Source organism: Pelodiscus sinensis, chromosome 7 (genome assembly GCF_052426305.1).
Source record: "Pelodiscus sinensis isolate ZL-2025 chromosome 7, ASM5242630v1, whole genome shotgun sequence".
NCBI lineage: Eukaryota > Metazoa > Chordata > Testudines > Trionychidae > Pelodiscus > Pelodiscus sinensis.
In genome coordinates this window covers 14,204,473-14,225,308 of record NC_143058.1, presented here as the reverse complement: position 1 = coordinate 14,225,308, position 20,836 = coordinate 14,204,473, and the positions used below count along the sequence as shown (strand labels likewise).

Below are 20,836 nucleotides of genomic sequence, written 5' to 3'. Positions count from 1 at the left end.
CATCTGGGTCCCAAGTGGGGTCCAGAAGAGAAGGGTTAATGTTGCATAAAAAAGCCTCCGCCTGAGCTCACTAGATTTATATACATGGATTTTCTAAAGCTACACCAAACTGTAAGGTCTAAGGTTTTAAACAGCAACTTATTGTGATCCTGGTCAATCTTTGCAATCTGTGTAACTCTCAAACTTACTGTAAACTGCAACTTTGAAATCTTTGTAACATGCAGACACCTTGCTTGTAACTTTCCCTAAACTGCATTCTCCCCTGAGTGAATGGAGAGAGAGTGTGACTGTGAGTGTGTTTGAAGAAGGCTTGGAACAATGGACCACATGGCAATGAGTCATCACAGTATGGGCTTGCTCCCTGTTGGATAAAGAGAAGTCTGGGCATGCTCCCTGATGACAAGGTGAATGAGTCACAGGAGCCATTCAGATACTATAAAAAGAAGAAGCACATATGAGGCTTTCTCTTTTTCCTTCCACCGATCCTGAGAAGCTCCCTTCCAGTGTCTTTCCTCCTGACCAGCTTCCCAAGCCATGATGAGCAGACAGACCCTCCAGGATCCAGATGCCTTGGCTCCTTCTGCAACCTATATGTCTGTGTAAGTGTGTGATTGACTGAGGGCAGGAATGAATGGGTGTGAATGAGTGAATGAATGGAGGGGTGTGTGCTTGCTTGCTTGTCTGTGTGTGTGTGAGAGAGAGAGAGAGAGAGAGAGCGAGAGAGAGTGTTCTATCTTCTTTAGCTTAAACCTTTGGTGGCTGCTTTCTCCTCTTTAGTTTTACCTAGTGGAAATAAACCCATACTAGTGTAACCCTGGGTGGTCTCCAGTGAGAATATTTTTGGGGTAACATTAATCAGGTAGCCAATTACAGCTTCCTGGTTATATGCCAGCCTTGTCTCACTATCAGTTAGTGTCTATCTTATGGCACTTGCATAAGGTCCCTTACGTCTCTGGAGCAGGAATGGGGAACCTCAGGCCCGGAGGCCAATGTGGCCCCCAGTTTGACTGGATCCTGCCCCTGAGGCTCAAGCTCCCCTCTCCCCACACTGGGGAGCCTGTGCTGGCACTCCACCTTCCCTGCTGCCCCACCACACAGCTGGAGCATACAAAATCTACTAGGCTGGGTCCCCCCTTATGTTCTGGTGTGTGAGGGGAATGTGCCGAGTGTCTTTCTCCTTCTCACTCGTGTGCAGCCCCCAGCTGATTTTTCTGTGGATCAGTGGCCTCTGACCCAGAAATGGTTCCCCGCCCCTGCTCTGGAGGCTCAGTGTAGCAGAGGCACCGCAAGGCACCCCATGTGTTGGGATGGTGGGATAGCCATGTTTCCTTTTGCAAGGGGATTGCTCTCTAGCCACTTATGGCCTGAATCCAGCCCCTCTGTGATCAGGCTGGAGAATCTCACCCGTTGTCTTTGTAGTAGAACAGCGGTGAGGATTGTGAAAGGGTTCAAATTTCCAGTTGGAAAACCAAGTAACAAATTCTGTTCTGAGTTACACGGGCAGAGACAGACCCACTGATAGGAGGTGGCAAGGGGGCAATTGCCCTGGGCCCAGAGACTCAAAGGGGCCTGGAGCTCCCAGCTGCCACCACCGCTACTGCAGCAGCAGCAGTGGCTGGAGCCCTGGTGAATTGCCACCAGAGCGTGGCTCTGAGGGCTGGGAGGGAGCATGCCACAGTCTGGGTGGCATTATGGGCTAACTGCCCTCAGTCGCGCCCCTTCCCCCCTCGGTCCCACCTCTTTGGGGGGCTCAGAGCTACCTCCCTCCCCCCCACACACAGACACACATCTTGGCCTGGGACCCACAGTGGCGGAGAACTTCCTCTGCAGTCAGTGGTGTTACTCCGGATTTACACCAGCATACCTGAGAATAGACATTGGCCCCAGAAGCCAGCCTTATCAAAGGGGGGGTGGGCACAGAGGGCAACTGCACGGGACCTGGTGATTGAAAAGGGCCTGGAGTTTCTGACCCCTGTGGCTGTGGCAGCGGCATAAGCCCTTTAAATCACCACCGGAGCCCCATGCCGTGTGGGGCCAGGCAGCACTGAGGGCTGGCTGAGGTAGAGGTGGCACAGTCTGGGCAGCTCTGTGGACTGCTGAGAGGAGGCTAGCCCTAGCCCCGTCCCTTCTACATGAGGCCCCTGCCTCTTCCAGGGGTGTGAAGCCAGCACCCTCCTTGACTTGCCCAAGGGCCTGGTGAGTCTGTCAGCCCCACTTCCTGAAGCCCAGACCTGTCCCGTCTCTTTTATCTGCCCTCCCCACCCCTTTTGCACCACAGTTTTTCTCTCTTCTAAAGAAAGATGTGGGGGGTTTCAAAGATACTCCGTGTTGGCCTAACTCTGCTCCCATTGACTCCAAGAGACCTGATACCCTTGAGTTCTGCGGGGGCAACGTCAGGGCACTACCGAGCACGTATGAAAATCCTTCCAGGAATGTTTTGCTGAGTGTCTTGTTGCAACACTCCATTTCATTCTTTCTCTTCCAGCTCATCGAAGCTATTGTGCTGGCTGGGGGAGGGGAGATTTCTTGTCAAACAACCATATGTCCCTACTCAGAGTCTCTCTCCCTCCTGGTAGAAATGACTCTTGACACAGGAAGAAATTCTGAGAGGAAAGTAAGGGCTATGCATGCAATAGTGCCAATGCCAAGAGTTCAACCATTGTTAGGTCACCAAAACTCATGAGAGTCACTTAAAAATCCTGGGCTTCCCAGCCTTCTTTCCAGCTTTTCTCAGAAAATCTCAGGCACTGGCGCTTTAAAAAAAACATCTAGAATCACCCACACTGGCAACATCGCGTTTCTCATGCAGCATACAACTGACAGGCTGCGGTGCCTCAGTATCATCCATAGTTTCACAGTTCAGCTGCCCAGCTTAAGGTACTAGTAACATTTGACTGAATTCTAGGTTTGTGGAGAAGAAATAATAGCGCTACATCCCTGCATTTATATAGATATTCACAATGTGTATGCACATTGTGTGTATGATTGTGTATGACAAACCTACAAATTAGCCAGCACTCATACTGAATCATCTACCATTGGATGGGTCATTATATTCTTGTGAGAATTACAGGCATTAGCCATTGTTCATGTGCCTTACTCTGCTAATAACAGTTCCTTCACTTCCTAATATGCAGCTTAATCAGCCTAGCACTCCTGATCCAGAAGGCGTCTGGGCAGCTGGAGTTTCTGATCTGAAAGATAGCTTGTAGAAAAGCTGACATGTTGCATTAATGTAAACTATTCCTCCGATCATCATTCTGGGAAAAGATCCTGCAGCCAGACTAGTTATATCGTGGACATGCATCACATGATGTACTGAGTTCTTTCTGGCTTTTGGTTTCTCCTTCCTGCCGTGGTGCTAATTGTTTTGAAAGTGTCATTGGGAGTGTCACTGGCTTTTGTTGATGCTGAAACTGGGGGATATTAATTGAAACAGAACAGCTGATAACAATTCAGGGGATGTGTTTTCAAATTGCCACTTGTGTGCTACCGTGCCTCACAGTTGTACTTTCTTATCACGTAATTATGTGACAAACTGTGTGCCTGAGTCTTACACCCTGTGGGTTTGTTTTAAAATTTCTTACTTCATGAAAAATACTTGCCACTAAATGCACACCCACCATATCGCTTTTGCAGCTGGGGGGGAGGGCAGATGCAACAGTGTCCATTCCTAAGTTGCTCTGTTTCTGGGAGCCCAACAAAACTAGGAAAGATCTTTCCAGTCAAAGGAAGTGTTAGCCCAGTGCTATAAATGAGAATTCCTAAGATTCCCACCTGCCCCCCCTCCCCCAAGGCTTACTCACCCCAATTCTGGGGTTAAGGCCTATTCTCTGGCACCAATCTGGCAGCACAAAGGGGCTAGAATTAGCCCCCTCAGAATAGACCTTGTTCAGTGGGCCTCACAGACTGACATGGAGCTAGGTGTGGGTCTCAGCGACTGACATGGAGGCGGTGTGGGCCTCACAGACTGACATGGAGGCGGTGTGGGCCTCACAGACTGACATGGAGCTAGGTGTGGGTCTCAGCGACTGACATGGAGGCGGTGTGGGCCTCACAGACTGACATGGAGGCGGTGTGGGCCTCACAGACTGACATGGAGCTAGGTGTGGGTCTCAGCGACTGACGTGGAGGCGGTGTGGGCCTCACAGACTGACATGGAGCTAGGTGTGCGTCTCACTGACTAACATGGAGGCGGTGTGGGCCTCACAGACTCACATGGAGCTAGGTGTGCATCTCACTGACTGACATGGAGATGGTGCAAGTGTTCCGTCCACCCCTTGGCATAGTAGGCATGGCTGCAGTGCCCTACATTGTGGCTAGTCTCTGCTTCCCACAATTCCTGGAAAACTAAAGGCTGCTCTAAGGTGCCTTTGAATAGCTTAACATGTGGGAGCACAGAAGTGGATTAAAGCCCTCATTACCCCCTTTCCACACACACCCTGATTCACTCCCCAAGCACAAAAATGGCCTAACTGAGAATCAGGCCCCTAATTTCACACTGTGTGTGGGATTAGAATTCAGTGCTCTAAATACACACAGGCTGTGTCTACATTGGCACCCCTTTCCGGAAAAGGGATGCTAATGAGACACTTCGGAATTGCAAATCCGCAGGGGATTTAAATATTCCCCGTGGCATTTGCATGAACATGGCTGCCACTTTTTTCCGGCTTGGGGTTATGCCGGAGAAAAGCGCCAGTCTAGATGCGATTTTCCGGAAAATAAACCCTTTTCCGGAAGATCCCTTGAAAGTAGGAATAAGGGATCTTCCGGAAAAGGGTTTATTTTCCGGAAAATCGCGTCTAGACTGGCGCTTTTCTCCAGCAAAACCCCAAGCCGGAAAAAAGCGGCAGCCATGTTCATGCAAATGCCATAGGGAATATTTAAATCCCCCGCGGATTTGCAATTCCGAAGTGTCTCATTAGCATCCCTTTTCTGGAAAGGGGTGCCAATGTAGACACAGCCACAGTGATTCACAAACACTGACAGTGTCAAATGCTGCTTTCTTTGTTCCCAAGCTGCCCCATTCACCTCCATAGGCATTCCCCAGCAGGATTGGGCAAAGATTCTTTTCCCCAAGAAGGTCACAGCCGGAAAGCATCTCCCCAAACACTCTGTCCTTCAACCTGTGACAAATGCCATATACCTGGGTGCTTGTACCTGCAGAGAAGAAGTGGGAGGACCAGAGAATCTAGTTCTTTTTGACACACGGAGAAAAGCAGCACCATGGAGCAAGCACATTTCTAGTGCATTTGAGGGGATTACCTCTACTCTGCTCCAGAAAAATGTAATAGTACTTGGGCAGCCTAGCACAGTGTTTAGCTTGAGTAATGAGAAAGGGGCAAGAGGCTGCAGTAGGCTGTAGGGGCAGCAGGAGTGGAGCTGTGTGAATATTTTTAGCCAAAACATTGTTGTGAATTAGTGTTGAATTCACCAAATTTTCTTTGTTGGGGGAAGTGGGTTCAGAAAAGTCCAAATGTTTTGTTTTGATGTTTTTCAAACAATCTTTTGACCTTTGATTCAAAATTATTTCTTCTTCTTCTTCCAAAATTTACATCAATTTTATTTTTCACTTTTAAAACCAACTAAAAAACGGAATGAAAAGTTCTCATTTGGGTTGAATGTTTCATATGACCCGAAACAAAATGTTAATAGTACATGTTAGTTTGAAAAATGTGTCATTTCCGGCTGCCCGTCATAAATTTTTGAAAATTCTTTTGCCAAGACAACCAAACAGAAAGATCAGTTAATCTCGCAGCTCGACACAGGAGGTCTGAATAAATAATCATTATCTGATCTTAATCTATGCATTTATTAACTTTCCATTGGTGCATTCTGGACCATTCCAGAAGAAAAATAAAATAAAGAAAGCCCTTTCATCCTGAATTATTTTGATTTGTGATTAAGGAGAGTAACAAAGAATCTGCCCATAAATCTCCATTGGAGAGATAAAGAACCAAGTATGCAGTTCTCTTTGCAGCACTCAACTTGAATTTACTCACAGCACTGCCCCACAGTGGACAGACAGAGAAACGCCTGATGTTTAATGGTGCAATATATAAACAACATGACCCTAACCTTTCCTCTATACTAAGGTTTGTCCATAAGGGACGGTACAAACTAAGGTGTGAATTTAAACCGATGTAGCTAAAACGGTGTATAACCTCCTGTGTGGACACACTTATTCTGATATTAGAGTGCCTTTTTCAGATGAATTTATGTTTCTTGGGAAGCATAGTTAAAATACAAAAAGCCACTTTTCTATCAGACTATCCTCATCGGATTTCACATCCTTTTAACTATAATGGCAGCAGTTTAACTGGCCAAGCATTCCTGTGTAGACAAGTTATTTTATGCGTAGCTGGGGCAGAGGAGGAAAACAGGAAGAAAGAGGAAGAAGTTTAAGATGACAGTGAGCTTGAGAGATTGGATAATAGCATCTTTATCCCAATGAGATTTTCCTAAAAGTGGAAATTAAATAGCCACTGAAGAATAATCCATGAAGCAGGAAGAAGCAGGAAGTGGCTTTATTTATTTATTTATTTATTTTTACACCTTTGTTGTTTGCTGTTGTGAAAAAAAAGTGCATCAGGAAATCACGTTCAAGCACAAATGGAGAGCAAGACATTGCAAAGAGAACAAATTGTGCTATCTGAGTCTCATCCTTTGTCACAAAGCAGAAGTTAACAACAGTGGTTCATAAATATTAATACTGTTTGTATTGTCTAATCTTTCAAAAATGATTGCGAGTGAATCTATACACCCGCACAAACTGTTTCGCAAAGGACGCTAGATAGTACATGTGTGTCGCCATCAAAATAGTCACAATGGCTGCTGCAAGTGTTTACTTTTAACATAGAATTTGTGCTACAGGTTGAACCTCTCGGGACCTGACTGGTGTCAAACCAGAGCATTTGCCGAACCACAGGAGGTCAGTATTGTCTAACAGCATTACTAACACTTCCAGTGCTTCCTGGGTTCTTACAGGAGTGGCCCGAGGCCGGCTGCGGCAGCTGGCGCCCTAGGCAGAGGTGCAATCAGCGCCCCCGCCTGCACGGCCGTCAATGGCCATGACATCATCACAGGGCGCCCCGGCGCCCCGTGGTGACATCATCTTCAGGTGCCCTAGGCAACTGCCTAGTTTTCCTAGACTCATGGGCCGCCCCTGGGCTCTTAGAAGACATTTGAGGTAAATTAGAGCTAAATAACAGCACAGAACACTGAGGGTGTGTCTAAACTACACCCCTCTGCCAACAGAGGGATATAGATTAGGCACATCGCTATTGCAAATGAAGCGGGGATTTAAATATCCCGCGTTTCATTTGAATAGAAATGGCCGCAGCTTTTTCCCGACGCGGCACTTTACCGGCAAAAAGCGGCAGTCTAGACGGGGATCAGTCGACAAGGAAAGCCTTTTCCGACCGATTCTGTAAATCTAGTTGCACGAGGCATAAGGGATTGGTCGGAAAAGGCTTTCCTTGTTGACCAGTCCCCGTCTAGACTGCCGCTTTGTGCCAGCAAAGTGCCACGTCAGCAAAAAGCAGCGGCCATTTCTATTCAAATGAAACGCGGGATATTTAAATCCCCACTTCATTTGCAATAGCGATGTGCCTAATCTATAGCCCTCTGTTGGCAGAGGGGTGTAGTTTAGACGCACCCTGAGAGCCAGGACTGGTGGCTGGAAACAAACTTTATGGGACCGCAGGACACTTGGCCACACCCATGAGAAAGGGGACATTGGACTAACTAAAATCAGGCTGGACCATGGAAGTTGCCAGACCAGAGAGTGCTGAACTAGAGAGGTTCAACTTATCTTTACTGCACTGATGTGAGTAGGGCATCAGCCTGTGAAAGGTTCAGAGAAGCAAAAGTTCTGTCTACCCACAGTTCATGTCTACAAAAGGCAAATTGGCCAGCATAGCTAATCAAGTGTAGCTATTCCAGAATATGTGGCCAAGGGTGATCCAGGACTTAAATTTTCAGAAAGCCTCTGATGAGGTCCTCACCTTAAGCGGTGTTTTTCAAACTTTTTTTTATCCCTTTCACTCAGCAAGCCTCTGACTGTGACCTTCATAGTTATCTCCAATTTAATTTAGCTATTTGGGAATAACTGCTCTGTGTGGGCTCTCTAGTCAAGAATGAAGTCACTTTTATTCTGAACCAGAACATCCACACAGGGATAGCTAGTATGGAATGTCAATGCTCCAAAATAGCAATGTTAATCCATTTCCCCATGTAGACAACCCCAAAGAGCACAGAGCCATTTCCTTATTTCACCTGCCTCCACCTCCCTACCTCCCACCCCCGTTCAAACAGGAGGGACAAACTTTAGGGGTTACAGATAGATGGGCTTCCCTGCCAGTTTGGTCCCTGGCGTTCCTGCTGAGCCTTCCAACAACGGTGCCATTTATGGCCATGTCTCTTGTGTGGAGATCTGTCCTCTAAAAATGGAGGCCAGCAGCAGTAACATCATCCTATTCTAATCCTATTGCTGGAGGAGACAAAGGGCTCTGTATCCAAAGATCCTGATGGCTGAGATGGGGAGATTTCTGTAGCAGCAATTGCTGTTAATGATTTCAAAACACTTTCCATGGTGAATGTTTCTATTGTCCCCAACAAACGAATGAGAAACTATGGCCTGGTGAGGTTAAATGAATTGCCCCAAGCCACAGAGCTGATAAGTGGCAAAATCAGGTCTGCTGGCTCCCAGTCCCGCCTCTAATCACTAGACCACACTGCCTGGCAGCAGAGAGATCTGCTTCTTAAATAACAACACAAGTCAAAGCACATTATGATCGCATTAAAGCCACAGCAGTGAGGGCAAAGGCACAGTTAATCCCCTGCAGGCTTCCCCACTGCTCCTGCTATCAGGAACCATCAAGCCAGTTATAACTCTAGTCGGCATTTAAAACCGAGGCCTCAGGACCAGTATGTTTTCCCTTGTCTCTGCGGGCAAGGACAACACACTACAAGCACCCAGGGTACAACTGTCACTTCAACAGACTGAACTGTCAGACTAGACTCGAGTTCTGGCCAGCGCTTTGGTCGCAAAACCTGTCTGAAAGAGAAACAAAAGGGGGTTGCTGCAGGTCCTTTGCAGTGTGTGCTTTTCGGGTTTAAATTTCATCAGTAAATGTTGATTAACGTCGCCATATGAACACAAATCAATGAAAAGGTATTTCCACCAATAATCGTCGAAACGGACTGATAGGCAACATAAGAAAAATGATGCTTCAGAACTTATTAGATTTTGATTTAAGGCTAAAATTTTGATACAGTTTGAACCTCTCTAGTCCGGCACCCTGGGGAGCTGACTGGGGCCAAACCAGAGAATTTGCTGAACCACAGGAGGTCAATATTGTCTAGCAGCAAAACCAACACTTCCTCTGCTTACTGGGCTCTTAGAAGACATGTAGGGGTAATTAGAGCTAAATAACAGCACAGAGCACTGAGAGCCAAGACTGGTAGCTGGAAACAAACTTTATGGGACCACAAGAAACTTGGAATATCCATGATAAGTGGCCATCTGGCTAGCTAAAACCATGCCAGAGCATGGATGTTGCTGGACCAGAGAGTGCCAGACTAACCTGTACAAATAATGATGGTTCCACTATCAGCTAGCCATAATAGGGAGAGACACAGCTTAAGGAAGATTGTAATTAAGGTGTTGTCATGCCATGAATTGAGCCTAGCGATCCCAGTAAAGGACTGCATGGTGCTCTCATTGACAAAGCGATCCCTGTGCTGCTCCTGTAACAGAGACATTATGTGAAAGGTTCTGTGGTTCCATTGCTGGAGGAGACTACGTCTAGACTACATGCCTCTGTCGCCAGAGGCATGTAGATTAGGCTACCCGACAGAGTAAAATGAAGCGGCGATTTAAATAATCGCCGCTTCATTTAAATTTACATGGTTGCCGCTTTGAGCCGACAAACAGCTGATCAGCTGTTTGTCGGCTCAGCGCGATAGTCTGGACGCTCCCCTGCCGACATCAAAGGGAGCTGTCGACAACCCAGGTATGCCTCATCCCAGGAGGCATACCTGGGTTGTCGACAGCTCCCTTTGATGTCGGCAGGGGAGCGTCCAGACTATCGCACTGAGCCGACAAACAGCTGATCAGCTGTTTGTCGGCTCAAAGCGGCAGCCATGTAAATTTAAATGAAGCGGCGATTATTTAAATCGCCGCTTCATTTTACTCTGTCGGGTAGCCTAATCTACATGCCTCTGGCGACAGAGGCATGTAGTCTAGACGTACCCTCAATGTGACAGTGAGACTTGGAGAGTCAAGAATCTCCTGTTTATATGTTCTGCTTAAGCTGCTATTTGGACAGTCCATGGTTTTCCAGTCAAGTAAGGCCTTGATGGAGCCAAACACTTAGGCATAAGCTCAATTTTGCATGTGAGTATTCCCATTGAAATCAATGGCTCTACGTCTGTATTTAAATTTTTTGCTGGGAGACGGCCATAAGACTACTCCAACTTAAGTAAAGGACAAAACTGCCAATGGCAGGAAGATCCAGGCCCTCAATAACTTATAAAAAGTTACTTAACTACATTTTCCCCTTCAGCTTTTTTTGGCTCCTGGCACACATGTTTGTTTTCTTTGTTAATCAGCTGATGACACACACCACTAAAACCCTCTGCTAAATGTGCACATTTCATTTGAAACTGCCTGGAGGTGTTTAATTATGGCTCAGCTCTAGCATACACAGACACTGCTTTGGCATCTTATTTTTAAAAAAATGTATCACCGCTCTATATACATTTAGTGTGACATCAGTGCTCATTTACTGGATGGTAGCAGGGTTAACACAGTGACTCTTCAGTTCCCAGCTGCTGTGATTAAATAGAGGTGTTCTTGCAGACACCTGCCCTCCTCTTGTAATAATTAGAAGTACAGATTTGCCCCAGTCATAAGTTCAGTGGTGGGAAAGTGATTACAAAATGTTCCAATCACATATAATGATGGTAACAGAAAAAGATGCAAAAGGAAGACAGAGGCACTAAAACAGGCCAAATGAAAACACCAACTGCTATAATTCAATGACTGTGACAAAACCATGTATTTCAAGCAAAAAAAAAGTGTAAAACTAAAAATCAGTAAACCAAAAGTGGTCTGTCAAAAATTAGGCCTAATGCTATGCACCCATCCCTCCTTTGAGGGTACTTGAGCTCTTTAAAGGAAAATGAAAGAGGGATAAAAACAAACCAAGGCTAACAAAAAAACAAGAGATGGGAAAGGGACAAGCTTCACCATCAAAGTTGCCCCTCCTCCCCCTCCCCCTCCCCCGCCCCCCCCACAGCTCTTAGGATCCAGTGTGATACCATTGGACCTTTGTCATCCAGAGCCCAAGAGAGATCTTGACCGGATCAGGCCAGATTGGCAGACCTAGATGGCATTGCCACCTCCACTGGCTTCTCTAAATTCTGTTCTGGAACATGAGGACCCCCTCCTGGTGTGTCCTTTTCCTTCCCCACTTTCTTTCCTTTCCTATCTCTTGTCTTTTTTCTTCAATCTACTAAGGCCAGGTCTCCACTTGACCTGTAAGATCAGGTTAATTACGCAACTTCAGCTATATAAAATACATAGCTGGAGTCAGCTTAGCTTAAGCCAAGTGTGGCGCCATCTTCACAGATGGAGGCTGATGGGAGTGAATGCTCCCAATGGCTTCCCTTACTCCACACAACCGCTAAGAGTACCAGCACCAACTGGAGCTGCCCTCAGCATTCAATTTAGTAGGTCTTAACTAGACCTACTAAATCGAATGCCAGAGGATTGATTTCTAGTGCAGCAAATGAAGATGTGGCTTAAGAGCGTGGCTTAGCCTTTCAATGCTGCTGTAAGCCAGTGCCCAGAGAGTCAGTTAAAAGCAATGCCCAGTTCTGGTACAAGTTTGCCTGCATGGCTAATAAGACCATGTGATGGGCCTATGGTTCTCTGGCAGTGATAGACAACACCAAAGCCAGAAGCTGTATTTTCTATTGTTACTGTTCTTTTCTTTCCCCCTATGTTTGTGTTTGCCTTGTCTTGCCTTTTAGGAAACAGAACTGGACCTTAACAACAGCTTCAATCCATTGAATGAATGTATTCTATTTTCCCATCAAATATAGTTAGTACCACCTTTAATAGTAATAAAGAGACTGTCAAACAAGGAGGGTGAGGGTTGCTTTCTAGCAATTCTTTTCAGCAACAGGGGAAGGGAACAAGGGATATTGTTATAATAAATGCCTGATTTAATACTTTACACTGTAAATGTTTTAATTGCTTTAATACAGAACAGAAACAATTAATGGTCTGTTGCCATGGTACAACACCAGCTGAGGTCTCTGTAAACCAAACCTGATGCTTGTTTCAGTTTCCTGCTGGCTAGTTACTGGGTTCACTTAAGGCCTTTGTGAGCGTAACTATTCCATCTAAATGAATACAACACTCCCAGCCGGCCAGTCCCACACGCTCCCTGCAGCTAAGTCCAGGAGGCCTGCTTGGGTCCAGGAGGAAGTTCAGACCTTTTTAATTCCCCACAGCTTATCGTCACTTGAACTTCAGTGCTAGTTGAAAGAGAACTTGTGTTGCAGATGCTAAGTGTATAATATCTTAACACATGGAAAAAGAGAACTGAACATTGGTTTGGCATTCCAGAGCCAAGATAAATTGATTCCTGAGTTCCCTCTCCCTAGGCTCCCTATCGTCTCTGTGCTCTTTCCTTCTCCTTGGATAGAGAGCTTTATTGTGTTGCTTGCTACTCCTGCTGCTCTGATCACTCCCGTTCATTCTGTTTGGCTCTACCCGGACATGTTTTTCACCTGGCTGATTTTGGTGCTGTCCAAAAATTTTAGAGCACAGTTGAATATGCACCAAATACCCAGTATGAAATAACTATATAGCTCTGGGGCTCAAGCTCCCACCAAGAAATATAGGGGGTCCCCAGCACCTGTGGGGATGGATTAATCTATTTTGGGTCCCTTCTCAGCCTCTTCCCTCCAAGCTCCTATCCATGCTCCACCCTGAGGCCTCACCCCTCTAGGCCTCTTCCCCCAAGGCCCTGCCTACCATCCTGCCCTAGGACCCTGCCCCCACTCAGCTCCTTCTCCTAAGGCCCTACCCCTGCCCGGTCTCCCCCTCCCCCTTTCCCCCACCTCCCGCACGCCCTGCCCATTGCTTGCATGGAGGAGAGGGGATGGGCAAAGGAAAGTCAGTGCCTGTGTATGGAGATGTACCTGGACTTTTCGTTGTTTAGTTTAGTTGGTCCAAACTTACCTGGAATCGTTAGACATGCCCTGCCCCAACCATTGCACTAGGTAGGAACAATCACTCTTTGAAGGCTGATGTGGGTCATCGCTTTGCTCTATGGACCAAAAGTGGAGACTCACTGGACTAACAACCATTTTTGTCTCGATCTTTCCTGCTTTCTGTGCTGAGGGACGGGGCGGGGGTGTCTCAAAATGCCACTTAGTATGCAGCCTGTTACTATGGTCCATTGAGCATAGTATGAATGAATATTATCGTAAGCTACAGTCAACCGCACAGGGGGAAAGCTTGATCCCTTTGAAGCCTTTGGCAGCTCTGCCATTGACTTCAGCGGGCAGTGACACTGGAACAATTTTTAAGGTGGGGGTGCTAAGTTGCACCCTCCCTTACCTCAGTCTGTGCCCTTCACCATTCCACACTGGGCCCATGGCTTGGGGTGGCTGCAGAGCCCTAGCTCAGGGTCAGGAACAGAGCCTGGCAGTGGTGGGACCCCAAGCTAGGACCCCAGGGGGCAGCAGAGGGGACCAAGAATGGCGCCCCCCAGTGTGTTGCTGACAGCTGGGATCCAGGTGGCAATGGAGGCCCCGGGCACAGGCTGGCAGCCAGGACACTGGCATGGGGCCACGCTGGCCACAAAGCCTGGAAGCCCAACCTCCTACTTCCTGCACCTATGTCAGCAGAGCCAGGACTTTTTCCACTGTGGTCAAACTAGTGCAACCCCCTTGCACATTCAATATGGTGGTTTGCATTTCCCACAAAGGCCAATATAAAAGTTTTAAAAAATGGTACCCATTTGCCTCCTTTCCAGGCTGTGAAATTTCACAAAGGAACGCAATATTCTGTCCTACTTTCTTTCCACTGACAGGTGCTTCATTCTTTTTTAACCCTGCCGAGAGCCCGTGTGAAGAATGCTATTACTGAAGTGTTCGGAGCTGTACCAGCAAAGTCGATCCCGGCCTCAAAGAGCTTCCAGGCCAAAGGCCAGGCACAGCTAAGCCAAACCATAACGGAGCATGCAGAGGGGCTGTTAGCAAAGATGGTTAAATAGATACACTGGTGTGGATTTCATCTTCTCTCCTTTCTTCCTCACTGGAACACAGCTGCTGCCGAATGCCACCAGGCCTAATATTTAGGCGCCTAGAAAACCGCGGATTCACAAAGCCTGAGGTAGGCATGTAAAAAAGGGGGCAGAGATGAGCACCCAGTCAGGACAGGCTTCACAGCAGCCAGCATGCCAGCTGACTCCTGGCTGAACTAGCCAAAGATGAGGTGCTGAAGGCTGTATGCAAAGCCCTGTCCCACTCTCCGAGCTATCCCCTATGGTCAGGCTGCGGGAGAGGCCTCCCTCGGTTTGGAATTCTCAGCTGCCAACATGCAGGGTTTATAGCTTAAGCCCAGTGGTCAGGGCACTGGACCGGGATGCAGGAAACCTCCCGGCTCAAGGCCACTCCCTGCCTGAAGGAAGGAAGGATTTTGCACGGGGCTGTGCCGGGGCTCAGCTGAGCTCTCTAACCACTAAGTTGTCGGGCTCAGCTATTCTGATGCAGGGCTCATTTTGCCTCTCCTGCTATAGCAGTTGCACCGAGGGGTAAGTAATGAACGTCTCGCTGGGCCCGAGAGAGAGCGAGCATGCCGGAGCATGATGCTGTCGCTTAGAACTGGCGTGTGGGAGCCCCCAGAACTGGCCCCCTGCTGCAAGGCCTTTTAAAGTGATTTGGCTACAATACAACAGGAGAGACGGCGGGAGGCCACGACAGACTATCCAACAGCTCTGTGACTAGCACCCTCCCCTGAGCATTCTGCAGCAGCTCCTTATGCAATCCCTTTGCCCCCCCTGGGCAGAGCAAGGACTCGAAGCAGGAACCTCCTGCATCCTAGCCATTGGGGTTTAAGTTAGGAGAATCCTGCCCTCCCCGGATAAGTGTGTGTAAGTTCCTGTGTAAGAGGAGCCCAAGCTGACAGGCAGGCTCTGATTCCACCCCCACAAGCCAGTTCGAGGGAGGGATGCCTGTCATCACCCAGCCTGTGCATCACCCTGGGGCCTAGGAGTCCAGACCCCTGGGTGCACAGAGGAAAACACATAGGTGCCTACAGCACATTTACTGCAGACATTGCAGTGCTGCTGAGCACGCTGAGCAGCTCCTGAGCATGTCGGAAGCAGCCAAGTGAGGGTCTTGTGGCTCCACGGGGGCCTGATTCTAGGATTTAGGCAGCTGAATTGGCGGTCAATCCCTGTGAGGCTGGTGCTCACTTGAATCCCACCAATGCCCCCCTCCTCCCCCCGTCAAATCACAAATTCAATCATCCACTCGAAGGAAGGAGCCAGTATTACAAACCAGCCCAGGAGCAGGGGGAAGGAAAGGACATTGTTATTTAAGATCCTCTTCAAAGTGAGCCGGCTATGCAAGAAATAGATTAGCCAGGTGCATAGTGAGCTTAGCAATGGTCTGCTACAGCGGGAGTCACTGTGCTGGTTTGGTATGACATGAATTTCTCATGCAATCCAATCGGATTTCATTTCCCACTGATCTCATCGCAGAGTCTGTGACTGCTGCGCCGGGGAATGCCAAGCTGGAGGTAGTCAGGAAAGGCGCGTACCCCTCTGTGGGGGTCACCCTCCCTAAGTGCTGCTCAGCGATTCGTTTGTCGCCTGAAAGCATTTAGTACCAACCCCGGGCTTAAGAGAGGGCAAGCCAGCAGCTCCACTGTAAGCCCCATTTTGCAGATGTAAAGTTTTTAATACAGAGAACTTGGTCTGAGATAAGGGCTGTCCAAACAATTCTGACTGAAAGAGAGCAAAGCCCCCACGCCCCCAATTCCCCAACGTTTCAAATGAGCTAAAACTTTTACACAGCGGTTAAAAAATCGTGGCAAAGCTTGTTCAGTGGGGAAGATCTAGATGGGATAGTAGGCAACATGATTTTACTAGGAGGGTGGTGAAGCACTGAAATGGGTTACCTAGGGAAGAGCAGGAATCTCCATCCCTAGCAGTTTTTAAGTCCCAGCTTGACAAAGCCCAGGCTGGGATGATTATTTGGGATTGATCCTGCTTTTAGCAGGGGGCTGGACTTGATGACCTCATGAGGTTTCTTCCAACCCAATGATTCTATGATTCCATGAACTTTCAATAAGGTCAGTGGGTTCTGCATGCCAAGGAAAACTTGTAATTGTTTCCAGATCCAGATTTTGCAGGTGATAAAAGTTTGGCAAAAGCTTCCCACTTGGGAGGCAAAGTTACCCCCTTTCAGATTGTGACCATCACAAACACAGATCGTAAAGATTTGGAAGGAAAGCACAATACAGGAAGTTCAACAATTTGGTATAGAAGTTGCCATAAGCTTCTGAAACGTTGGACATGTTCCAAATTTCAGATACCTACTGACCTAAGACAAGCATATGGTCACTTAGGCATTTCCCTGGTTCCTTTACTGTCTCGAGTGTGCATAGGGACTTTTTTACCTTATGCTCATTTATTTCCGTTTTTTGCAGGGAAGCAATTTACATTTCATATCCCTCAGCTAGATGATGAACATACCTTATAATTACCAAACTGTTTTGCACATTGCTCCCCAGAAAGGCAGGTTAATATAAGTGTACTTTTCAAATATTCTTGTTACTAGTTTTCAAACAGGAAAAGAAAGGAGAGACGGGAGGAGCTGGAAACATGTAAGGGAAATTGTGTTTCCCTTAAAGTTGCATTAAAATGCTACGGGAAGTGAGAAGAACACCCTTGATGCTGCATTTGGTTATATGCTGCATATGGATTATAAGGACAGTAATGATGATATTGACCCTGGTGCTTTCTTGAGCAACAGTTTCTCAAGAAGAAGCAAAAGTGGTGATCCAGAAGGAACCACTGTGGGGAAATCAGCATACTGCACCGCTTTAAAGCCATTGTGTGCATATGATGCAGGTATGACTAGGTCATGCACTTAAAACTATCAGCTAGTATCCTGTGGTGTATCCGGAGGGATGCAAATGATACTTCAGCTCCTGATAAACTTTAGCATTGATTTTTGGAGGTGTACTACAGGGTCCAAAGAACAATTTCAATAGTAAGTCATCACCCCAACACATCCTTTTTCATCTGGCCCACTCACTCCACTGTAAGGCTATGTCTACACTAGCTCAGTAGTTCGAGCTAGGTAGGCAAATGCGGGCAACTGGGGTTGCAAATGAAGCCCAGGATTTAAATATCCCGGGCTTCATTTGCATCTTCACGGGCGCCGCCATTTTTAAATCCCCCTTAGTCCGAACTCCATGCCCGCGGCTAAGCTGGGAAACTAAGATGGATAAGTTAAATAACCAGCCCCAAATCACAGTAGATCCAGGAAGCCTGGTCCCCAGTCCTATGCTCGTACCAGTCACCATGCAGCATATCCACTGTGTTGTTTGTGCAATCCCATGAGGTATCATAAATGACCGAGCCAGAAGTACTACAGTTTAAGTTGACTGTGCAAACAAATCACCCAGAGTTCAGCAGCACTGTTCATAGATCTTAATGCCAGAAGGGATCATTATAATCATCCAGTCTGGCCTCCTGTATAACACAGGCCATAGTATTTCACACAAGAGTGAGTGAGGCAACAAATACACAGCCAGATAGCTAAGAAAATCTGTGACTGAAAAAATAAAATAGCATCCATATTTACCAGGCAGCTTCTCTTTTTTTATTGCCCAGGCAGGTAGGCTGGTAAATCAAATATGAAGAGCAACTTAAACTGTTCAGTTTGAGGCAGATGTTCATAGACTTAGAGGTCAGAAAGGGCCCATGATGATTATCTGGCTGACATCCAGCTTATCGCAGGTCACAGAACCTCAGCCACCCACTGGTGTAATAGACCCCTAAGCTCTTACTCAGTTACTGAACTCCTCAACTCATGATTTCAAGACATGTCAGGAGACGCCACCATTTACATTGGTTTAATCCTGCAGCTAACATGTGGCCCAGACTGCAGAGCAAGGCAAAAAACAAAAACCCACCGTCTCTGCCAATTTGACCCAGTGGAAAATTGCTTCTCAACCCTAAGCAGGTGGGCAAGACCCACCACCCAGGCACATGGGACTGTATTCTCTGTTGTAACTGAGCCTGGGTCTACACAAAGGAGTTATTTCAAATAATTCCCCTTATTTTGAAATAACAAGCAGAACGTCCACACTACCAAGACTGTTATTTTAAAATAAGAGATGGTTACAGGCAGTCCCCGGGTTACGTACAAGATAGGGACTGTAGGTTTGTACTTAAGTCGAATTTGTACTTAAGTCGGAACTGGCATCCAGATTCAGCCGCTGCTGAAACTGACCAGCGGCTGACTACAGGAAGCCCGAGGCAGAGTTGCTCTGCCCCGGGCATCCTGGAATCAGCTGCTGATCAGTTTCAACAGCAGCTGAATCTGGATGCCTGGGACAGAGCAGCTGGGGCGCTGCCGGGTAGGTCTCCGCAGTGCCGCACCTCAGCGCTACGGGGACCAACCTGGCAGCACCCCAGGTGCTCTACCCCAGGTGTCCCCAAGTCAGCTACTGCTGAAACTGATCAGCGGCTGATTCCAGGATGCCCGGGGCAGAGCAACTCTGCCTCGGGCTTCCTGTAGTCAGCCGCTGGTCAGTTTCAGCAGCGGCTGACTTGGGGACGCCTGGGGCAGAGCAGATGGGATGCTGCTGAGTTGGTCCAGTAGCGCCGCTCCTCGGCGCTACTGGACCAACCCAGCAGCACCCCAGCTGCTCTGCCCCAGGAGTCCCAAGAAAAGCCTGGTCTGCTGGGGGGGGGGGTCGCACTAGCTGCGCCCCCCCCCCCCACCCAGCAGACCATGGAGACGCGGGCGGCGGGACCGAGACGCGCCACAGTCCCGACGCCCAGGTCCTCCGTGGCTTTGCTCCGCATCTCCCTGGTCTGTTGGTCCCCCCTCCCCCAGCAGACCAGGGAGACGCAAAGCAGCTTTTCTCGCCCTGGAGGACGAGGGCAGCGGGACCTCGGCGCGTCTGGGCAGTCCCACCGCCCACATCCTCGGGGCGAGAAAAGCCCCGTTCGTAAGTGCGGAGTAACTCGGGGACTGCCTGTATTTCAAAATAATAACCCCTGCTTTCCAAGAAGAAGAATACTTATTTCCTAGTGTAGATATGCCCCCAGAACCCTGCTCATCTAGTCTACGTCTAGACTACAGCTTTTTTTCAAAAGGAGATACGCAAATTTGGTGCTAATTTGCATATCTTCTTCTGATCGCTTTTTCGAAAGATAAAGTAGTCTGGCCGCATGGGGGTTTCAGGAAAAAAACCTTTTTCGAAAAAACCATGTAAACCTCCTTTTTTTAGGAAAAGCGTGGTTTTTTTTAAAGGGGGGGGTCCAAAAAAAATGCATCCAGATTACTTTCACTTTCGAAAAACCTGCTTTCGAAAAAGCATTCGGAAGAAGATAAATTAGCGCCCAATTTGCAGAGCTCCTTTCAGAAAAAAAACGTAGTCTAGACGTATCTCTAGTGTCCCATCACCAGCCACTGGAGATATTGGTTAAAAGACTTCTGGTTAGGTTGACTACAAGCCAAGATGAATTATTTGTTACTTGCCATTTAAGGTCCACGTAAGAAAGTAACACTTGGTGATCCTATTCGTACAGTAATAGGGAGAAAAACAGACAGCGTTTAGTCAGTGGAAAGGAGTTATTGCACGAATTTTCAAAGGGAAATTAGTTGAGACACCTATCAAGCATTCTGCCATTAGACTTCAAAAAGAAGGCAGTATTTTGGATTTCTGCCTCTGCTTCTCCAATAATATACATTCTTCTTCACCTAAGGTTTATATGGGGCTCACAGTAGTTCTTTCCATGTTTCACATCATTAGCTTTTTTATATCGTGATTTTATAGTGTAAGAAAATGATATTCACCGGTTAATTCAAAGGCATTTATTTGGATTTGGGCTCCTCTGCAGTAAAAGAACAGCCATCCAATGCTTTGGGGCCCTACCAGAGGTGAAAGTAAGAGGGTGCACCCTGGTGCACAGCGGCAGCAAGAGTTGGCTGAGTTGTGACAAAAGCCAGCAGGGAGCTATTTAAAGAGCTGGCAGGGACCGGAGTTGCAATAGGACAGTACCTGTAAAAAATGTTACTTTCACTGCTGAGCCCTACACTTGCTTTTAAAAAGCAAGCAAAGTCTGTGAATTCACAGACTCACCAGTCACCCAAGATCCAATCAAATGACTCAGTGACAGCATTACAAAAATTAACCAGCCTGCCAATGCTCCAGTACAGTCACACACTTAACAAGTCCTGAATCCACACCATTAAAGTCAATGAGAACTTGTCCATTGACTCCCAATAGGGTAGGGCCAAGCACGGCACATTAGCCAATAATCTTCTCCTTATAGCTCAGAGAGAAGAAATGGCCTCACCGCATGGCCCGAGACAAACGAGGCTGAATAGGCAAATCGCCTTAACGAAAGAATCAAATGTAAATAAACTTCACTGTGGCTATGTCTAGACTACATGGCTCCGTCGATGGAGCCAAGTAAAATAGTTTATTCGGCATAGGCAAAGAAGTGGGGATTTAAATAATCCCCACTTCGTTAAAATAAACGTGGCCGATGCGCTGTGCCAA

At 47.4% G+C, this 20,836-nt stretch overlaps 1 long non-coding RNA gene across 1 annotated transcript; it reads left to right on the top strand.

Annotated features, from left to right (window-relative positions):
- Positions 1 to 480: 480 nt before the first annotated feature.
- Positions 481 to 14,351, top strand: LOC142830284 (uncharacterized). The gene is made up of 3 exons (XR_012905434.1): positions 481 to 599; positions 6,874 to 6,931; positions 14,115 to 14,351. It is a non-coding gene; the product is annotated as an uncharacterized LOC142830284 (long non-coding RNA).
- Positions 14,352 to 20,836: the final 6,485 nt, after the last annotated feature.